This window comes from Myripristis murdjan, chromosome 10 (genome assembly GCF_902150065.1).
Source record: "Myripristis murdjan chromosome 10, fMyrMur1.1, whole genome shotgun sequence".
Classification (NCBI taxonomy): domain Eukaryota; kingdom Metazoa; phylum Chordata; class Actinopteri; order Holocentriformes; family Holocentridae; genus Myripristis; species Myripristis murdjan.
The window spans coordinates 26,258,770-26,275,166 of record NC_043989.1 but is presented as its reverse complement, the minus strand read 5'-3'; the positions used below and the strand labels follow the sequence as shown (position 1 = coordinate 26,275,166).

The window sequence follows — 16,397 nt, the reverse complement described above, 5'->3', positions numbered from 1 at the left end:
ATTACCTTATGTAAACCTCCATGAATTAAAAAGCAAGCCGTCAACACAATGGCTATTCATTTTTTCACGATCCTACACACACAATGCAGTGACGTCCTGAATTTGGCTTATTTCACTCTTTTATTGTTTTAATGGCTCACGCAATAACTGTATACATTGCACCATCCCCCACAAATGTTTTCCAAAGGTACTTTTCCATCCTATCCCTGGTAAATTTCCTTCCCTTCTATGCCAGCACTCTATCGGTCTCTAGTGGTTAAAGTGTATACTGCACCGGCCCGTTGGGAACAATATTAATCACACAGCTCCGATGTTTCAGGGCGCAGTGTATGAAGGAATTTTCCATGCACCTTTACCCCCTTCCCAGATTTAACAAATTCAGGATGTTTTTCCAGTAAGTTTAGAAAACAGAGGGGAATCGCAGTGGTGGAAAAGTCCTCGAAATCAAGACTAATTTAGTAAATTGCTTATTATTCCAAAGGCAGTGCAGTGGAATTTTTGTAATAACATACAAATCAGTGGAGTTTTTGAGGAGCGCTCTGCAACAATCAGGGATATTTGGCCCAGCACGTGTATTTGTTGTGCCTCTCAGTGACACACTGTCCATGGACATTCATCAGCCTGGCACTGTGCCCTAGTTTATGACCTCTTGTACTGCAGATTGCATGTTATGGTACGTGACACAGCCATGCAGAGGTTCCCTCACATGATAACACTGCTCTATTTATGGTACAAGACAAAACCACAGGCAGCACAGAGCGTACCATTGCAAAATCATCACCTGTATGTGTTTGTTGTTTTTTTTCCCATGCTGCACATCATCTTCCACTGAGCAGATGAACAGATTGTTGCTTTTGTTGAGCAAAAGACCTTGTTGTTTTCGTGGAGGCGCCCAGGTTAATAGAGTCACTGCCTGGAGTGCTGCTCAGCTGTCATATCATGTTGCCTTTTGGCGTTTCACTAACTCTGACAACACTGATTACAAGCTAATTACAGCAATATCATTGTCTCTTTAAAAACACCAAGGCTGTGTGAGACATTAAAAGCCACCTCTTTTATTAAAGATTCAGTGTTGATAGCATGTCAAAGCCTATCCAAGGAGAGCTGAAAGGTGTTGCAGGCAAAGCAGACTGCACTTGAAATAATGCAGACGACCTAGAGGCCATTAACTATTTGATCCCCGCGTGGTAAACCAAACTCCTTGGCAGCTGGTCTGCTCCTGCTGCGTTTCTGAGAGCTCTGTTACGTAAAAGGACAATTAGGGAGGAAAGGCTGACTTTTGGTCCGCCTAACAAGACTAAGCAGAGAGCACATTGACTGGGCATTAGGGCCCATAGTGCCTGTCGTCTCACATTTCGTGCTGTGACACTACAGCTGCCAGGTTCAATACAGGGCCCTGTTGTGGTGATGAGGGGCCAGTGAATTACCTCGCCCCACTATGATAGCCCCCAACGCCATCTGGGAGGGGGAGCCAGGCTGATTGCCAGTGGCTCCAATGCACAAGCTGTGGGGAACCTTCCTGTTCTGCTCAACAACTGTGTGGCTGCTGAGCCTTTAATCAGATGCAGGCCACTATTAAAATGACAGCACATAGGTCGGGATACTAATATATGAAAAAAAAAAAAAACCTCTTAACTCTTAACACGGTATAAAAACACGCATTGAAGCTGCACTTTTCCCATGTCATCACATCTTAAGTCAATAATATCCCTTATATTTGCATTGCTTTATGCACAGTAGATCACATGGTGTGCAAGGGCAATAAATCATTACATGAACCTGTAGTGACTCATTAATTAATAGAACGTATCATTTTAACATGAAATATGCGCTTGCATACCCTGTGATCAATGGTCTGTAAAGCAATGCAAATATGAGGGGCATAATTTGCTGAAATGGTCTTTTAATGCATGCTTTGAACCATATTAATAGGTAGTGGCTGTGATGAATATTTTGCAAAATAGTTTTTGGCCCATTGGTGTTCTATTTTTATGACTCTGAGGTTTTGTACTATTGTATCCACCAGGGAAATATGTAGTTCTAACTTGACAGTGTGCATTACACCTGCGTGTTTCCAAACAGTTGCACTTGGGCTAACCAGTCATACAGCCTTATGCCCTGCAGGCTAATAGTGTCTGGTTAGTGTCTGTACGACACTAACCAGCTGACCATCTCCAGCCTGTGCCAAATCCAGTGAGTCACTGTGAAGCTCAGTGACGGGTCACACTTTCCATCAGATGTCCCCTGCACGATAGCCAGCCGGATTATATAAGGCTGTGATTCATCTGTACCATGCTTTCAGTGGCTGAGAATTGAGATTGAGATGTCTCACTAAGCGCCCAGCATTTGTTCTGCGTATCTTTTTGAAAGGTTTTCTTTAAGATGCACCATATTCAGCAGTGTGAACTCACACATTCCACCCTTACAGTGCTCAGAAATATGGGAGACTAATAATATAGGAATGAATTTTCTCTCCATTTTGTGATCATAAAGATGCTCTCTCTCTTATTGTGTATGTCCCATCTGCACCCAGAATTAGGAATGCATGGCAGAGAGTGGCTGGAGAACACACATGCTTGCCATAGGCTATTGCCAAAGGCTGTCTCGGAGGGAGCGTTGGTGCTGGCAAGACGGAGCGCTGGCTACAAGCAATGAATACTGAAGACTCAGCATGCGTTAGGCCAGCGAGGGAAAATCATTATTATCACATCACCTATAAGTCCCCTCAGTCATGAATAGCAAAACAGCACAAGGCCTCCGTCTTGCTTGAGTGGCTATTCAATCTATTTATCCGAATGTCAATCTCTGCCCTTGGACAGTGACTGTAATATTTTATGACTGTGTGCTTTTTACATGATTGTCAAAGGGAGGTAATTTGAAAACGTGTCCTGTTCCACAAATGCAATCAAATTCCTCTTTATGCATGTGCATGTGCATGTGTCCGAATAATGTGGACGGCGCTCATACAGCTCTATGCAGAAAGTCCAAGCTCATTTGTCACCATTCAGTACAGAAAACATGATACTAATGTACTTTAATTGCTGGATGTTAACCCTAACACCCACAGGTCGGCATGCTTGCCATACTAACTGCATCTCAATTTAGTCTCAGTGAATGAGCAGAAACTGAAATGGTGAACTACGACAAAATGATCATCAAGGTTTTTATCAGGTAAATGCAAAATGCTTCACGCTGCTGCTGTGGCCATTTACTGTGACATTATATGTAATTGATATAAAATATAAAATAAGTCGCATATTTCTCTGGAATTCAGCGGCACATATTTGGTATCTTTGGAAACCTTGGGATCTCCACTAGAATTTCAAACTAAGTGCTGCGAGTTTGAAGAAAGTTCAGACGTGCAGCACGCATTTGTAATGACGAACCGACTACGGGAAGAATAGAGCCGAGGAGGTTTTAACCAGGAGGTATGTCTGGCCTTTTTTGAGAGCAAAATACAGTAACAATTTCCAGCACCATTTCAAATGTCCTTTAAAGTTCAACATGACTCCTTTGAGTGACATTGCAATTCAAGAGAGAAGGCAGTTTTGGCACCCTGTCTCTCAAGTATCCACAACCCCGGCATCATTTAGAGTCCTAAAGCACTCAGAACGAAAAACGCTGACACGCCGCCCCCGTCATTCGTCTTCACATTTTTCGGCTTTCTCACTGGCTGTCTTCAACCTGCACATCAGTCACTGTCATTTGTCACTGTAAAGTCAAACGTCCTCTTACACGCGAGACACACACCCTGACTGGCGTTCTCCGCACACACCCCACTTACCGCCGATCTGGCCTCTTGAGCAGACTCGGTGAGTAAGGGGGTGAGTAGCTCATGGCTCGGTCGGGATGGATGAAGTGCTGGTGGTGACAGCAGGGTCTCTGGGGCGCCTCGGCTAGGCGCCGGGCGCACACCGTCCTGGGAGACGGCGGCCTGGCCCCGGCGGGGACGACTTCGGCGGGACGTGACCGACGCTGCCCCATTCTGGCTGCTGAATGTGTTCAACAGGCAGCGGCTCTTTGACTCTTTGAGCACTGTGGTGCCGTTGCTGTTTGCAGGGCACAAAGAGACAATTGAACGCCCGCACTGCCTGTGAGTACGCAGGCGTCAGGGCGAGTGCCACGCGCAGACTGGCACACGTGGGCCCCGTTTCCAAGTCGCCTCCCACACAATAGCGCTAGATTCGCGGTCACAAAGACAGCCTTCACGGGCGGTGTGAGACGTTTCATCTTTACACCGCTGGAATCTCCGACGCAAGCAGACAAAGCAAAAGACATCTGTCTGTCTCAACCTGAAGTGAAGAATCTATCAGCAAATCTTCTTAGCTCATTAGTGGGTAATATTGCCTCACTCCTCTATGATGTGAAAAAAGACTCCTCAAAATGATTTACATACAATAGATAATGTTGAGTAACATTCCACATTTAATGAGAAGGTGTCTTTGGTATTTGGAGCCCTCATCATAAAAAAAATATTTATACACCCGCTTACATTTTACATGTACGATCAAGCAGCAAATGAAACTGGCTAGGTGGCATGTTAAGTTTAAGATGAAGCATATGGTGCTCATAATCCTGTGAACGCTGCAAGATTAATGTTATGCCAGGTTTCAATAAGCCTCCTGTGTCATTGGAGGTATAATTAATGTACTAATGTTGAGAGAGCTGCAGACCAGCTAAGCCTCCCCTCACTGTGATTAATGGCAGGTGTAGCTGTCCAGGTTGACAGGTCTGGATATCTCAATACATTTTCTTGGCACATGGAGAGTTGTGATGCACAATACGGCGTGCAGAGAAAGTGGGACACAGTGGGAGTGTTGTTTGGCGTGTAAAGTTATGTTTAACCCGTTTCTGCGCGGTGCCTTATTTTTCGAACACGTTTTCCTCACTGTGAGCCTTTGGGTTGTAATGTTTGGGTGTCAGTGTCAGCGTTTACCACTGCACAATATTTGATGCTGCAGAACAGAAGCCCAGGTCAGATGTCAGCAGGCGGTGTAAGAAATACTTTCTCTGTTTTTGGTGTGGAAATATCACTCCTAGAGATCTGAGACGTCAACACAAATTCCAACTTCAATATCCTTGCGGTGGTGCCTTTTAGATTCTCTCAGTCCAACTCCTCTAACAGTCACTGAGCACAGTCAGCTCTTAAGTTATTTCCCTGACAATAGGGATCGACCAATTATCGCGGGTGAAAGGTGCCTTTCACAAGCACTTAAACACACAAAAAAAAAAAAGACGTCTTTTTGGGGTAAATTTCTTTCTTCGTTCAAAGTGAGGTTTGTGTAGGCATTTCTAATTTTGTAGATTTTGTTAAATTTAATACAAATTAATATCGGCCCAGGATATCAGCTATCTGCATCCTTGATAATTAATAATCAGTATTGGTATTAGCCCTGAATAATCAATAATAGTGTGAGTGTTGGACTTGGTTAAGGTTAGCTTTAGGCATAAAAACCACTTGGTTAAGGTTAAGAAACGGTTCGGAATAGGAACCAAAACTGGATATTGGACACGTGTTGAGGTCACATGTGATCAGTGTCACTCCAAAAAAAGCCAGAGACAGCGAGACGCTCCTTGATTCCCGTCTGGAACAGGATTCAATCTTTATGCCGTGTCACCGCCCAGCGCGTCTCATGCTGATGCCAAAGGGTGCCACTGGTTCTAATGGGTGGCTTTGGCGGCGCTATCAGACACAGAAGGGCGTGGCAGAGCGTCGGTATTTGACGCCCTGGGAATGAGAACGGGCTGGTTGAGAGGGTAACCTTCTCTGAAAGCTGAAAAATGCTCCATGAAAGATGATGAAGCAAAAGCTGTAATTACGAAACCATCCATAGTGCACTCCATTCAGAATGACATGCATGCTCTGATGGGTGTACAGGAGGTAATTGATGCATTTTACAACTGGAGTCATGAGAGAGGGAAATTAAATGAGCCAACAGTAGTTATTTTGGTTCGTCATCCACACAACTGGTGCTGTGTAATTAAGTGTCCTCAGACAAAGTAATTATGATCTGACACACACGCCATGCACAGCCCACACTGTTTGTACGGCGTGCGAGAACACACACACACACACACACACACATACACCAGCACAACCGCAGCAAGCACCACTAGCCTGGGGGCAAGTAGTCCCTTTTTTTTTTTTTTTTTTTAAATAAGTTGTAGTTCTAAAACTGTGTCAGCTGCAGAAATGTTTTTACTTCCGCGGCTGCCGAACAACCCCAGGTGGACGAAGCAATTATTGTATGAACTTAATACACACGCATTTTGCTGGAGTTGCACAAAACAAACGGTCATTCACTTGATCTGCTCTCCACGAGGCTTCATCTGATAGAGACAGCTCAGTCGGCCATTGTCTCATTATGACGCTGTCGCCTCCAGTTGTCTCAGGGGCCCGGCGAGCAACAGAGGTGCCATTTTCACCGAGCGTAATGCGCAGTTCATTTACAGTACATTGAAACTAATGCTTGCATCAGGGTATATATATATATATATATATATATATATATATTGCTGCTGAGCTCAGTAGCATGCAGCACCAGGCTGTGTCAGCTTCAGTCAGACAGCTTTGGCCCATCATCTAAAGATTTACCTTGCGCTCTAACAGGGACAATGTCTCTGTTAGATCTACTGTGAAAATGCTGAAATAGAACAGAGACTCAGAGGGGAGCGTGAAAGGAGTACTGCTACATTGTGAGCCAAATTCAACCCCCTCGCCCCTCCCCAGACACCCACAGAGCTGTGCGCCTCTCCTAAAGACCCATATGTTTAAGTGCAAACACATACGCACAGGAAAACACGCATACACACACGCACACACGTACAGTATGAGCTGTCTGTTCTGAAAGATAAGGGATTAGCCTCTCAGGGTATTTTGGATGCAGTCAAGTGGTCTCGCTAATAGCTCCATGGATGCCCCGGAAAAGGTTAAAGGTTGTGGATTCAATTGGCAGTGTTAAATAGCAATGAACTATATTATTAGCAGTGTCTGAGCCCTTTGACTCGTTATGGGTCGGCTAGTTTACCACAGGCCCTCGTTGGAGGTCTGCTGGCCTGCATGCTGCTGCGCTCCTTGTTGTTTTTCCTCTTCCAGTGAACTTAGACTCGACTGAAAATCTATTGCAGTTTCATCTAAAAATATCCGTCTGAGTGGAAAATGCAGGGGAGTACAAAAAAAAAAAAAAAAAAAAAAAAAAGGAAGAAAAAAAGAAAAAAAAAGCTTTGGCTTATGAAAAATGAAATACATCGCTTGGTACAAAGCCTGAATAGTGATACTGGAAAAGTGGATCCAAAATATGCTGAGTGGCCAGGGAAATCACTTTGCATGGCACACACTGATAAATACACTGTTGAGTCACGTCCCAGAACAAAAGGTTACTGAGGTCAAAGCCATCTGTCTGTATTCATCTGCCTGTGTTTCTGCTAGTGTGTACTTCAGCTGTCTGTGTTTGTGTGTGTGTGTATGTGTGTGTGTGTGTGTTCGTGGCTAAGGAGTCCTCCTCAGTTGTGAAATGCTGATATCAGACTAATGGGTACATACTGCATATCCATCACAGGGCTGTAACTGAAACTGAAATCGGCTATATGTGCTGCAAAGCTGCCGCACGGAGAATCAGCACACGGCAAACCAGTAACTTTCTACTCTCAGTTTGTAGTATCAGTCTTTATTGCACGTCTAAATGCGCTATAGGCAGCATCTCACCACCTATAAATCTTGAGTGCATTCATTTTTCAGACATTAGTATATCTACCATGAGCAAATGAGACAATAATTGAGAGGAAAACCTGCCTCTGAAGGTCTTTCTGTGCATTTTACATTCTGGTCGGCGTTGGCGGCAAACCTGCTGGATTGCTTTATGACACAAAACGAAGAACAGAGGGAAGGAGAGGGCAGTTCTTCTGGCACAAACACAGACAAAGTGTTCAGTGTTTGTTGCACTGGCAGACGATGGAGAGAATTAAAGACGGCTGGGGGAGAAAAAAAAATCTTCCAAAATGTTTCTCCTCTTCAGAAAAGTGAAAGTAAAAACCTCACAAGAACTGAGATGGGGGCACATGTGAGAAAATCCTCGTTTGTGTCAAGAAGCAGTGATATACTGATGGTTGAAAATGGAACTGAAATAATAATTTCTTTTCTATCTGAAAACGACAGGATGTGGCTCCCATATGCAAAATCAGTTCAGTAATCAAATTAATATTCATCTCACTGAAGTGGATGTTAGACGGGATGTCAAACAAACCTATTTTTTTTTTTTTCAATAATACTAATACGTTTTTTCCCAAGTTATTACCAGTAAAACTGTGTATTACACTATCTCCAAATCATCATGTCATCATGCAGTTAAGCTTAGCATAGTACTTTAATTTTTGTCATTTTTACAAAATTAAAGGCATTGCAAGAGAGTGTAACAGTACTTAAATAAAGACTATGTGGTGCTGATCCAAGCCTATAGCCGAGAACGCTGTAGGACATGAGGAGCTCAGGCCTTACGCTAAACACTACTACTATTTTTCTTTTGTGATGTCAAACATGCTTGCATGTTTTTGTGCTAAATGTGGATTTAGCACAAAATGGACCTAGAAATGATGTAAAAACTCTCAACTGAGAAGTTATTTGTCTTGTATCTTTGTATTTTATGAGTGTCTGCTCAGTAACTGATGATCAATGTGCACCTCATTCAGCTGTCACCTCTCACTATGGGAAGGGCCTTCATAGCAGTTACCAAACATCCACTTCACGTTAGTTTGCGCGTCCCTGCCAGAGGATGTGTTAATCGGTGTAATCGGTTGGTGTCATGTTTGATGGGAACAAAAACCTGCAGGCTCTTGGCTCCTCGTGGCACGGTTTCCCGTTCCTGTCTCAGAGGATGCCAGGAACCAGATGACTTCAGGCCATTTTCACATTTGGTAATCCAAATGTGAGTTCATCATTTGTCTCGTGGTTTGTTTATCTATCCGGCCCGATGTACCAAACTCTCAGGGGAAACAGGCGGCCTCCAACTGGCCCAAGTGTGAGGATGCCCTGACCCTCTTCCTCCTCTCCCCCTCCTGTCTTTTTCACCCTCCACTCTACTTCTCTTCCTTCTCCAAACCGTCCCACACTTGGGTGGTCCCGCCTCCTTCTCTCATCCCCACCTTCCCTCCCTCTAAGCATCAGTGCATCTTTCCATCTCCCTACTTTTCTCATCGTTGTGCAGCGTGTCGCCTGGCGGAGTGTGTGCAGCTGTGTGACCCGGCTGGAGGGAGTCAGGCCCCGACGAGCCGTCTCCCGGCGCGTGTTTGTGTGCTTGTGTGTGTCTGAGTTTGCCGGTGTGTGTGCGTGCGTGCCTGTAAGCACTCTTGCATGCGCGAAAGCCGATGTGCGTCTGGCCTCGTCAGCATGATCTGGATTTAACTGGATGACGGGACGCCCTGCTAACTCTCGCCGCCGGTGTCATCCAAACACTGGATCTTTCCCACAGCCTCCAGCAGGCTCCTCCGCTGAGCGACGAAGCTAATCCTCTGTCACCTGCTGGATGGCGACGGAGCCATGACAAGGTTCTCATGGGTAACGAGAGACGAGTCATTGGCGGTCACTTAAAGAGTGTGTGTGATATCGTCCTAACCTGTGTTGATGGGCAGCTTTGATGAAAATAAGAATCCAGGATATTTTTTTCATCCTTTTAAACTCTAATTTTGTTCCCGTCAAGTCACCTATACATGTTACATCAAATATAAAAAAGACTTCAGATATATCATAACTACCCGTGTGAAATCAGTCACAAGGATGTTCCAGCTGTAAAAAGCTACGACTTAAAATAAATCTTTCGAATCACATAACAACACCACTACAAATTGCCTCTGACTCAAAGACAGCGATGATCCCAGGGTTGCGGTTCCTGATATTGATATTAGCCCGGGGTATTCTTGCCACAGTTTTTAATCAAGCCAGAGCACGGGGCCTGGCTTCCTGCAATCTCGACAAATCGTACAAATCATATTATCCTCCCTCGACGACACTGCAGCAATTACTCAGGCTCAAATCAAAATTGAATCAACTTTCCCCCCGTCCGTACACAACATGCTCTGACTCACAAGCAGCAGCGCCGTGATTCTAAACAGCAGCGACAGAATATCATAATATTGATCTACTGGGGGTTTGCCTAATGCAATTTCATTCACGGAATTGGACTGAAATGTATACGGGAAGTCGTCGGGCACTGTAACGTTTTCAGAAGCAGCAGTGCGCCTTGTGAAAGAGCGCTATTGTATTCAATGAAATAAAATGGGATTGTGCGGCACTGAGGCACCCTGCAGTGCAGGCAACTACATGTGCCACATCCATTCAAGATATCCTGTTGAAATCACATTGCTTGATTGTCATTTTAAAAGGAGCAGCTTGTTCAAACCTTTTTTCTGTGATATCTTGATTTACATGGATTTATTTGTGGTGGCTAAATGGTATTTTTTTTTTCCAATGGGACTGTAGGGATGGGAACAAGACTAGGATCAGAAATACTGTAGCGATTTGCAATATTGTGAGCTACTTGGTCACATAAATACATACATACATACATATACAAACATGCAGATCTGTTCTCATCAGAACTGAATGTACAGCTAACCAGATCATACAATGGCTCGAGGGATCTCATCCCCTGTTTGTGTTTAAACTTGAGACAACTATTTCCCCCCTCCAGCTAGACTTTGTTTTATAGGAAAACACTATTGAGGGCTTTGATTTATTGCTACGGACAGTGCATCTGTGCAGAGGGACATTGCTGTGTTCATATGTAAATATGCACATAAATCCAGACAAGCCATACCGTTGCAATAAAGCTGTTCGGTGGGAAAAAAGTGCCTTTTTATTTCTCTCGAAGGGGAACCTGATATAACTCAAAGTGCAGCTGGGGAACAATGCAGCGAGGACCTCATGTATATTCAGCACCTTGTAGAACACTGTATTCCATATAACATCATGGATTAAAACCATTCAACATACACTTGAGAGAAGCCGCAGGGGGAGAGCGAGATGCGTGCACTCGCACAGGGGTACAGTGGATCACATGCAAGCAGAGACGAGGGCTGAAGCCTGGGAGAATGTGATTTACACGATGTTTCTTCAGCCTGTCTGCATGGTGAGGATCCCCTGCTGATTGAGGACAGGCCGAGGCAGAGCGGGACCGGTCCAGATGTGCAAGGCCCCACTCGGCTCGCTGCTAAACGGAAACATGTTGCTGTTTAAGGGAACTGCTAAGGCCTTAATGAGAAAAGTGCAATTAAGGTGGCCACATCTCCTGAAGGAGCGAGCCTGGAGCGTATGGCCAGATGTCGGCCCCACGCGCAACAACAGTAAACAAAAACAGGTCGGGCTGTTAAAATGAGCATTACATCATGACTCTCGCCGCCAAAATGAGCGAGGGCGCTGAAGTGTTAATTACACTGCACTTAAAAAACACATTGCAGTGTCAAAAACAGGTCAAAAACATAACAAAACATGCTAATGTGATAAATGATAACAGCATCACACATTACGCAGCAGTTATTGCTTCATAAGGCAGTAGCGTAATTCAAGTGATGGTGCAATAATCATTTTGAGTTATTAGATTTTTCTTGTTTTTACGAGTTTTTACACGATAATCACTCATCATGACTACATCATCGGTCAAAATATATTTCATCCCTGTTTTTTTTTTTTTTTTTTTTGGGGGGGGGGGTGTTTTTTGTTTGCTGCTTTGTCTTTGTTGTTTTTTTCTTTTTTTTCTTGTTTTGTTGTCCTGTTTTTTTTTTTTTTTTTTTTTTTCACTTGTATTGTTGACACTTTACTGCACAAAAAAGTAGTTAGCCTGTAATATTGTGGTGCTATAACATAATTGCTATAGGCCTTCCTGGTATTTTTTTTCCCTTATCAAGGAGAAATTCACAGAATTAAGCAGCTCAGTGTCTTCTACGTAAATTGTGATCTCCATGTTAACAGCCTGATGTGATTTCCTGCGTTGATGAAATGTTAAATTAGCAGTGTTTCTGTCCGCTGCACACACATCCAGACGAATGTGCCCATAACCGGTCTGGGTTTATGGTGTTTTGCTCTCCGGGCTCTTCATGCGTGGCTGCTAAAAGTCAAGTGTAATCGATGACCTGCCGTTATACAACAGACCATAAGTCCTCCTATAGGGTTGCCAGCACTCCCCAGAACAGTATGGGTTATCAGTCAGAAGGTGGACGGCTTATATAACTCTGATTCAACAATGGAGATGCATGCATGGCTGGAGTATATAGATTAAGTAAGGCATAAACACACACACGCACACACACGTTCGAGGGAGTTCTCCTGTCCATATAATTGCACATAACAGTGTATATGTATACGTTCACTCTGTATCTTTCTAATGTTATGCATAATCATGCTTGTAGAGCAGTTTGATTTGCATAATTGCATGGAGTCTGTGTTACCAATACATTTGACTTGACTTGATAAATGTAGGCAGTGGCCATTCTATTCTTTTCTTTTCTATTCTATTCTATTCTATTCTATTCTATTCTATTCTATTCTATTCTATGCTATTCTAACTCATTTGGCTGCTAAAAAAAATTGCAGGTGAAATCTCCTGTGTGACAAGTTGAGGTGAGGTTTCATATCCTGCACATACTGTGTGTATGCACGTAACAGCGGCTTCATTCACACACACACACACATGCACGCATACACAATTTGTCAAGTCATTTGTCATATAAAAGTTATATAATACCTTGAGGTGTGTGAGCACGTGCAAGTGATCTCACACACACATGCACACGCGCACACACACACACAGAAACTGTTGGCTTTTTCACTTCCTCCCCTTCGCTCATCTCTGCACTCGCTGTGGTTTTGGGAAAGCCACAGCCAATAAAATCATAGTTGAATGTGATTCAAATAGTTTGAATAGTTGACCAGGTTTCACTTCGTTTCCATGTTTGTCTCCCTCCTGGAGGCGATTCTAATTTCTGCAATTTAGGGGCAAAGCACTCCTCAGGCAGCTCAAATATCCAGAGCCCTATAAGTTTATTTTTGTGCCCCCGACTGATATTAATGTTGGACTGCAAACTGTAGCGCGAGGGCAGAAGTCGAGGACGTGACTCGGACAGGGGAAGGATCTCCTTCAAAAGCTGCGGCGCAATCCAAGCAAACGGGGAACAGCGAGTGGGCCGAGCGCGTCAGGGAGGCTGTTTGGGAGTGAACAGGAACTCCAGCCTATCCTGCTCTCAGAACGCTGCAGCCAAACCCCTCACACACACTCACACAACTCTTTTAAGCGCCACCGACTGGTCATGCGGGGCTTTTTTTCTTCCCCTTTTGGTCTCAGTCCACTGGTAGACGTGCAGTGGGACCAGATACTGGCTCGCTTTCAGGATGTGCTAGATGACACCGGCGCACTCCAAGACATCGTTAAAGTCGCAGAATCTCAGAAAGGCGTTTACGAGGTGACACCTTGTTATCCCTTTTCTGCGCAAAGTAAATCAAAAACGTGATTACGGACCTGCAAGTTTGCAGCAAACGGCGCTGACATAGGATGCACAGCTGCTTTCACGCTGCTTTGAGCGATGACTGTTCCTGTGATAAAACAAACAGGGATAGTTTGTCTTTTGTTTTTTTTTTTTGGAACAAGATCCTCGTTGAAAACATCTTGTCACACAGCAGCCACTCACTGAGCATCCAGCTTTGAGATGAGAACTGTTGTGACTGTGAAGTGAATGTGAGTTACGTCTGGCTGCTGACAGTCACATTCTAATGATTTGCACTTTGAATGGCTGGTTTGCATAACTGAAAGCAGGTACACGTTTCCTAGGGAATATGTGAGTGAAGCACTAATGCATCCAACACAATGACAGATTGCCACTGGGTTTGCTTTTAAGCTTAAACACGGTTTCAATTTCCCCTCAGTTTTCACCAAACAAGTCGCTCCCATTAATTTTGAGCATCTCCCAGCAGAGCGCCGGCTGTCAACAACCAGGAAAAAAAAAAAAAAAAAACGCAGCTTTAACCACTGAGCTTTCCTCCGAGAAACAAACAGGAAATACTTCCACTTGAAGCGACTCTTGAACTTGCAGACGGTCAGAGTGCGCAAGACAAATTGTCCTTTTGAGATGGCGTTTTTCCTGGCCTGCGAGCGGTGTATCGAGAGCGGGTAAACATCATCTGCCATTCCAGTCATTGTATAAAGGCTCAGGTAAACAGAGTAGGCTAAACTGGCCTGTCGCCAGCGTGTACCCAAAGAGTCCAAAGTTCACTTGCGAAACTGCAGAATGCTCACGTATCTGTTTTACACACACACACACACACACACACACACACACACACACACACACACACACTCTCTCGGGTACACAGTCGCACTCAAATGCAAGCATATACGTCCATCGGAGCATGGACTGAAACAACGCAGGGGGATTCATGAGCATGTACGCGTGCGAAAAGGACAAAAAGAAAAAAAACACATGCAGAAATAGACATGCATATGCACACCCCTGTATGCAAGCAAGACTCTCACACACACACACACACATACATACACAAGCACAATGCATTCCCTCTCGCTCTATGTTTTTGTCTCTGTCTGGACGTGTCGATTTACAGTGTCTGGCAGGCAAACCCTCACATTCTTAAGCCACTGAATAGATGGAGAATTTTTTTTTTTTTTTTTTTTTTTTAACTAACCCGACACCTACAGTAGGACGGAGCTCTTCTTCCCGTGGGATTGAAATCATATTTGAAAGGAGATATTCCTGAAGATATTCTTTACATGGCGCGGAACCGAGTTCAGGGTGAAAAGGCAAACGCCGATGTCATCTTGCGGCATCGCTCAAAATGACGAGCCCGTTGAAAGAGTGTGATAAAAGAACAAAACAAAACAAAAAAAAAGAGTCCGATTTGAGAAGATAATGGTAATGCCTTGAAATGTGCAGGTATGGAAGGCGAGGCTGACGTAGAACTGCTTATCAGATCGGACCCATCAGCGTCAGCGTGATAGATTGCTGAGGAGATGGGACATATTTGCCCACGTAGGCAGCGCTTGGGAGCCAGCAAGCTGTCACCCTATCTGCCTCGCGGATCACCAAGTTCAGGTGTCGGTGCAGGAGGTTCCCACTGACAACGGCCGTGCCTTGGCACCGCGCCGGCACAGCGACGCAAAGAAACAGATAGCGACAGAGAGCAGGGTTTTAAAGCGCCCGTGCGAATTTAGAACGCAATCTAGAGAAGGCATTGGAGAGCCGGATGAAGAGAGCAAAGGAAACACAAAAAAAAAAAAAAAAAAAAAAAAAAAAAAGACTGGGAGAGGTCAGAGAGGGTAAACGCTAAGGAGCTGTGTTTCATAATCAGTGTGCTGCTGATCCAGGCTGTTTTTGGCTGCGACCCTGCAATAACACAGCAGCATGCAGCAACGCATTGTGAAACCGGAGAAAAGTGCCAAGCCCTATCGATTACATCTGACAGTGTTGTGATAGAATTATGTGTGTGTGTGTAGACGCGTAATGATATGTCTGTAAATTGGCCTATACATTAACGTCTGTCATCGGCCCCCCCTTCATGTGCCACAACAGCATGTTTAGAGAAGCAACAGGTATGTGCTGCAGGTCACAGCCAATGCAAGTTCTTTTAAACCCCTTACACTGTGTTTTTCCCTTAAATCTCCCTTTAACTTCACTGACGGAAGTGAAACATTGAAAATACAAAATGCTGTTGTTTTTCTCGCTGGAGCGTTACGTCAAATGGAAAATATCAACATGTCTTTTGCATCATTTCGTACACATTTCCCCATTATTCAGCGGGACATATTAGGTACATTTAGAAACCTCGGGAGCTCTGCTAGAATTTAAAATAAAGTTCTGTTGGTTAAAGAACCGATCACAAACCCAGAGATGGGAGATTTATATCCCTGCAGAATAAAGATCTGAAAGTTCTGCAAAAACAGGACCATGCATTACAGGAGATGTGGGCCCATGGTGAACGTACTGTAAACATTTCCCAAGATCAGTCTTGTAAATGTGTACGTTTCCCGGATAATGGGAGTGGAAAAAGTGATGCGGGGTTCTGTTTTGCTGTGGGCGCGCCATGTGACCAAACGATCGCCTCTGTGACCTGAATTCGCTGTTTCTTCATGCTAATGTCGACAGATTCTTCAGTGCATGCCGATGAGCGAGACTGATAGTTGTGAATGGACAATGCAGGCATTTAGCGAGCATATGTATTCACTGGGGACACACATACTGGTTGATGTGGAGCTCAAGTCTTTGTTGACAGCAGAGCGCCACCTACACTGCAAAAAGTCAAAATCTTACCAAGATTATTTGTCTTATTTCTAGTCAAAATATCTCATTACACTTAAAATAAGACATGATCACCTCAGAACTAACTTGTCTTTAGACAATTTTCA

The 16,397-nt window shown here is 44.2% G+C and overlaps 1 protein-coding gene across 1 annotated transcript in view; it reads right to left on the bottom strand.

Annotated features, from left to right (window-relative positions):
- Positions 1 to 16,397, bottom strand: part of tsc22d3 (TSC22 domain family, member 3) — a 44,286-nt gene that overhangs the window by 4,488 nt on the left and 23,401 nt on the right. The gene's annotated exons all lie outside the window — the stretch shown is intronic.